Here is a 6743-nt window from a genome sequence, read left to right as displayed (position 1 = left end):
ATTGAAGTATGTATACTATTTATTTGTAATATGTAATATTTTATAAGTAAGAATTTTAACATGTATGCACTTCTAATAATAATTATGATCCTGTTTCATCTCTAGTACAATTACTTGTTATGCATTATTCAAACCTGAAGCCCCTGGCTATTCTGCTTCTCAAAAGTAATGCATGTAATTATCACTGTTTGTAGTAATTCCCACTATTTGAGATCTCCATCTGTTTTTGTAGCAGCAGGCACTAGAACAGATATCAACAACAGCCACTTGTTCTCCGTAACCTATGAGAGGGTAGGAGCTAATACAAATTCAGGACTTTGTTAATAATAGTGTTTACTACTATGAATAATAGTTTACTGTGCTGCATATGTTTTAAAGAAGCCAACTATGGAGAGAAGGAATATCCATAAAATGATGTGTGTTTGGTTTCTAGAATAAAAGATAATCCTTTGAAATATGATTTCCATTTTATTCTTTGCTATGAAGCTAACATGGTATAGTCAGTTTGATTGTATCTTATGATATTCAGGTTCACAGCAAATAATAAAGGCATCATATTTGTATAGGCAGGGTCTTCCAATCATGACACACTCAAGTTTGAAGGACCTATATACAGTTCTCCTCCTTGCCAACTACAAGTACAATGAATCTGGAGTCCAGATAAAGTTAAAGAGATGTTTCTTCTCCCAGTATATGCTGTGAAGGTGAACGGTGTTACTTATTTACTTGGCTTCCTTTAATCTTATCAATATTTTTAAAAAATAGCAATACAAACAAAATTACATACGAGGCAATAAAATGAAAACAAGTGCCAGAATTTATACAAATAATAAAAATAAAGATTTCATGAACACCCTTAAAAGGGGCAAGCCCTTGGATCAGTTCTGTGGAACAGGAAACTGCTTCCAAATCTTTGGAGCCATCATCAAAAAGCTCAGTTAAAAGTGGCTGTCAGCCTAACAAGAATGGCAAGTTCTTATCCATAGTAGTCAGATACATAAAAGAAGGTGCTGCTCCAGGTAACCTGGGCCTAAACAATTAAGAGCTTTAAGGCTGAGCACCACAATAGGTCAGTAAATAACTTGGAAGCAGAACTCAGGTATTGCATGGTTTCTGTAGCTGCTGTCAGGTATTAACATGGCTGCTATGTTTTGGACAAGGTGAGATTTCTAGACAGGCTTCAGTGGCAGCACAATAATGTTCAGGCTTTTCTTTTTCAGAAGCGTATACTATTAGTAAATCCGCCAAAGCTTATAGAACATTCTCCTAGGAAAAGAGAGCAAGCTCCAGGAGCATACCTATGTGTAAGCTACAAACCTGGTTCTTTAGTGGGGAAGTTTTCCAGTGTCAAAAACTGAAATGTCCATTAAAACTTGATGAGAGGAGAACTTTAGATATCACAGCTATTGACATATTAGTGGAAGCAAGATGAAAATGGAAGCATTTTTACCTGTCAACATTGTGTTAAGAAAAGCACAGATGAGGCATCCTTAAAATATGTGTATTATGAATTGTGTGTAATACATTGAAAGTTTTTCCTTTCTCAACACACACGTGACCTCTTAGAGAGCTATCCTGACAAGTCCAATAAATTCATTGGGGTTAGGGTCTGATTTACTCCCAGGTTAGGGCATATATAGACAGGAAAGTAATGCTAGATCACAGGGTTTGTGTTTTTCCCTTCCCAATTTATTTTTTAAAGTTATGTGCCTTTTAACTCAAACAAGCACCTGAGAGTCAGAGAATGTTGCAATTATTAGTCTGAGAAGGAAGAGAAGTTAATGCTTTAAAAAGACCTTCTCCTGTCACATAATTTCTTTCATATATACATGAAGTAACGGAAGACAAAAAGAGATTTCACTTTTTAAAAATGAAATTGGAAAATTTTGAAACATTCATCATTGCTTCCCATTAGCTTTGCCGTTTTTGAAGGGCAGGCATTTCATGCAAACGTAGTATTTGCCAGGCCTCGTTTCCGTATGGTGTAGCTGTTCAGCTGTCAAATCCATCCTTCCTCTTCAGTTCTTCGCTCCGTATAATTCCAAGTCCCGGCTAGGCAGTCGCAGGGCCAAGAGGGGGCCGAGCCATCTGCCTGCCCAGGAAGGACGAAAGTCACTGGCTCAGCAGGGAGGCCGAGCAGCAGCGCGGACAGGCTTTTCGGCCATTGGCTGGCGCGTTGCTATGGCAACGAGAGACTCTGCCGCGGGCAGCGTGGGAGCCACGGCTCAAGAGCAGGTACTTCTTGCCAAAGGCTTGCCGGCCCCCGGGGCAAGACAGACCCTTCATGTTTTTAACAGTCGTCTGCATTAATTCTCCGGTTCATATTCCTTTCTTTTCATAGTGATTTCATCTCTTCTGCACCTTTTTCATTGATATGGTAGCACTTCTGAAATTATTCTCAAGAAGAGAACCGCTGAGGCTGAGCCAAGCACTTTTCCAGGCTACCAAATAACCAGGCCGGAGGGAAGGCGCAATTAGGGAAACGGGCTTCCAACCGTGGCTAATCCTTGCATTACATTTAAAGAGACTTTTCACGCTGCTTCTCAGATCTAGAAACCAAATAGTATTATTTAATCAGGGCAATTGTTACTACCCTTTGCCGCTATCTCCTCCCAAAAGTTGGATTTCCTGATGTGACATAGGCGTGACATGCAGTTTCATGGCCCCTCCAATTTTTGGCCTCCTCTGCTGTCCCTTCTCATTTAATCTGACCTCCCTATAAGCACATTCAGCTCACCTCTCTTCTTCTCATCCCTTCTCATCCTCATTTGCTGCCTGTGCTTCACACTGCCACCCATTCCACTAACCCATGTAGAAGAGGTCAACATAATTCCCATCCCCTTTCCTAGAAGACAATGGCAGCAGGAACACAGGTTTGCTACCATTGCTCCCTGGGTAGAAGTCCTCCTCTTTCTGCCCATCACACCTCTTTCAAAGGTGCAAGAAACCCAGAAAACAAAAGAATAAACTTAAGAGACTCTATTCTTGGAAATGCCTTTTCATTCTCTGATATAGAAGCAAAATAGTATAATTTATACAGGGTTTATTAAAAAAGATTAAAACTTTTCATCATTAGCAGTCCTGCCACCCAACTAAAGAACTCTTAGTTTATTGTGTGAGTTTCAGTCAGTTAAATTAGCATATTTTTCATATGAATGCATTTGTGATACTGAAGAAAAAACTGCTTCCTTTATTTTTTTAAAGCTATTTCTTCTGTGCGTGCGTGCACACACGTTGCAGTAGACACTGAGAAGAGTTAGGGAATAAATGTTTTTTTTATGATGGTGGCTTCCATCTATAGATTTTATAATGAATCTGTTAAAAATAGCATCTGTTTAAAAATCCTTTGCTTAGTTAAACATGGAAACTATTGTCTGGATGATCTGCAGTAGATCTGCAATGCCCTCCCTACTCACTAACAATTGCAGCAATTGAATTAGATTGCTAAAGCTGAAAAACTAAGGGGGAAATCAGATTTGTGTGTGATGTGTTCAGCTCTGGTACTGAAACAAATACCAGGCTGAGCATATTTTAATAGAACTGTGCCTCTTCCCTTAATCTAAGCTTACATCCTCCACCTTTCCCTTTTCCTTGCCTCTACTTTTCATTTGTTGGAACTCAGAGTTCTAGTTTAAAAAAGGAGTAGACACAGTAGATCTAGCAAATCTAAATCCTCACATCTGTTTCTTGTCAGTCACAGAGGTTTTAAATGATTGATTTCATTGATTGAGTTTGAGCGTACCTCATAATGCATAAAAGTGGGCTGTAAGTGAGACAGATTTAGTTGTTAGACATGATATGATAGTAACTGTTGCAGTGTTTAAGTGACCATGGCTGCAATCCTAATCACAATTGCTAAGGAAGAAGTTCCATTTGACAACACAAGATTTACAGGTAAATATGCAAGGAGCTGTGCTGTAGCTGTCATTGCTCATGTTTTTTCCCACTAATTATATCTATTAGCAGAGTACATTATACATTTATTTCATAGATTTATATATGACAATCCACAGGTAAAAATAAGCAGTTTACAAAAAAGTTAAAACTGTAAAATACATTATGTTATGCATCCAAGTATTATTAAAATATGTAATGATTGATAACACAGTCATATACATTAATTATTAATAAAAGTATTGACATTTATTAAAAACTTTATAATACATAATCATGTCTAGATTTGGTGGCACTTCTATTTTGAGACATGATGGTTTGTTACTTTTTTTTTTTTTTTTTTTTTTTTTTTTTTTTTTGGCAGTATCATGGCGAGCAGGAAGAAAGAACTAGCTTTGCAGGTCAGTAATAAAGGTTCCAGATATCATAGTTTGAGTTTCTGACTTAGATAGAGTGAGCAGAGATGGCACTATATTGCATTATATTTTGTCAGTGAAACATCATAGAGATCAGTTGTTCTAAAACAGTAAGCAAAAATTCCCACTTCTACATGACTATTAGACGTGCTTGAGCCTGCCCCTTCTGCGTCTGGCTATCCTGTCTTCAAACAGCAATGAAAAGATGATGGGAGTTGCAGTCCAACAACATGTTGGTTCCTGGATCCAGGAGGTTATTAACGCCTCACTGAGGGAGGGCCAGGTCTCCGCGGTGATCAGGCCTGTCCTAAAGAAGGCATCCCTGGATCCCAAGATGGCCGCCAATTATAGAACGGTGGCCAACATCCCTTTTCTGGGCAAGGTGTTGGCGTGGGTGGTGGCGGGACAACTCCAGGCACTCTTGGATGAAACTGATTATCTGGACCCATTTCAGTCCGGCTTCAGACCCGGGTACGGTACTGAATCTGCCTTGGTCGCCCTGTACGATGACCTGTGCAGGGAGAGGGACAGGGGGAGTGCATCCCTGTTGGTTCTCCTGGACGTCTCGGCGGCTTTGATACCATCGACCATGGTATCCTTCTGGATAGGCTAGCTGGACTGGGAGTAGGAGGCACTGCTTGGCAGTGGTTCCGCTCCTACCTTGAAGGCCGATTCCAGAAGGTGGTGCTGGGAGACTTTGGCTCTGCACTATGGCAATTCTGCCATGGAGTACCGCAGGGCTCCATTTTGTCCCCCTTGCTATTTAACATCTACATGAAACCACTGGGAGAGGTCATCAGGAGGCTTGGGCTGCGGAGTCATCAGTATGCTGATGACACCCAGCTCTGCCTCTCCTTTTCAACTAATCCAGGTGAGGCAGTGACTGTCCTGAACCGGTGCCTGGCCGAGGTAATGGGCTGGATGAGGGCCAATAAACTGAAGCTTAATCCAGATAAGACGGAGGTCCTGTTGGTAGGTGATTCGAGTTTCTGGGTAAGTGATCTGGGCCCTGGCCTGGATGGAGTTGTACTTCCTCTAAAGGACAGGGTCTGCAGCTTAGGAGTGCTCCTCGACCCAGAACTGTCCCTGGAAGCCCAGGTGACAGCGGTGGTGAGGAGTGCTTTCCTTCAGTTCTGGCTCATCTATCAGCTGCGTCCTTACCTGGAGAACTGCCTGGCAACAGTGACACATGCACTGGTTACCTCCCATTTGGACTACTGTAACGCACTCTACCTGGGGCTCCCCTTGAAAACAGTCCGGATACTTCAGATGGTGCAAAATAGAGCTGCCAGGATGCTGTCGGGGACTGGTCGTTATTCCCATTTATCTCCAGTCCTCTATCAGCTCCATTGGCTTCCCACTGAAGTCCAGGCTCAATTCAAGGTGCTGGTTATTACCTATAAAGCCCTAAACAGCTTGGGACCAGGATACCTAAAGGAACGCCTTTTTCCCTATATGCCCTCCCACCCCCTAAGATCAGGAGCAGAGGCCTCCTCTGGGAACCCTCTTTGAAAGAGGTTAGGAGACAGAGTACTTGGAGGAGAGCTTTCTCTGCGGTGGCGCCCCGACTATGGAATGCGCTCCCTAGAGAGGTTCGCCTGGCACTCTCATCATATGCTTTTCTACGCCAGGTCAAGACCTTTTTATTTAAACAATATTTTAAAGTTAATTAATTTTAATGGTATATTTATTTAATTCATTTTAACTATGTTATTTTATACTGTCGTGGTATAGACAATTTAATTGTTTAGGATTGGTGGGTTTTAATGTTTGCAAAACAGCCAGAGAGCCCTCTGAGCTATTAGGGTGGTATATAAATGCAAATAATAAATAAATCTTGAAGGCTACACATTCCCCATCCATGGTTTCATTAAGGCAGATTTAGTCCTTCAATTGTAAGTACAACCTATCAGTCAACTTTATTTTTATGAAGATCCACAAAGACAGGGTAAAGATATACATGTGGACTGGCTGTATTGATACAGATGCCATCACAGTCCAACTTCCGCATGGCAAGAGGCCCCAAGAAAAGTTGTGTGTGTGTGTACGCATGTGTGCATATAGTTGTTTGTGGCCTAAATAGGCAGGAACATCATGAATTCTTATTTTTATACTAGGTCATGGACATACAGTTGATGAAGAGATTGTGTTTACATTTGAAAGGGATGCAGTGACAGCTGTAGGTTTCCAGAGTTTCTTAGACAAGGTACCCCTAGGGGTGGCCTCTGTCTCTGAGTTGATCCCATACCCTCTTGTCACAGTTATTGCTGTCTGTTTGCCTGTTTTCTCCTTCTGGACCCAGTCCACACAACCACCCAGGAGAAGAGCTCAGAACAAATGGAAGTTGCCTGCTGCATCTCCTGACCTCACATGCTTGTATGCTTGGAGAAAATGGTGCCAGCACCCTGCCTCATTCATAGAACATGGATGCTC

The sequence above is a fragment of the Varanus komodoensis genome, unplaced genomic scaffold, assembly GCF_004798865.1.
Source record: "Varanus komodoensis strain SLA01 unplaced genomic scaffold, ASM479886v1 scaffold1, whole genome shotgun sequence".
NCBI classification, from domain to species: domain Eukaryota; kingdom Metazoa; phylum Chordata; class Lepidosauria; order Squamata; family Varanidae; genus Varanus; species Varanus komodoensis.
Note: the sequence above shows the minus strand (reverse complement) of the source record.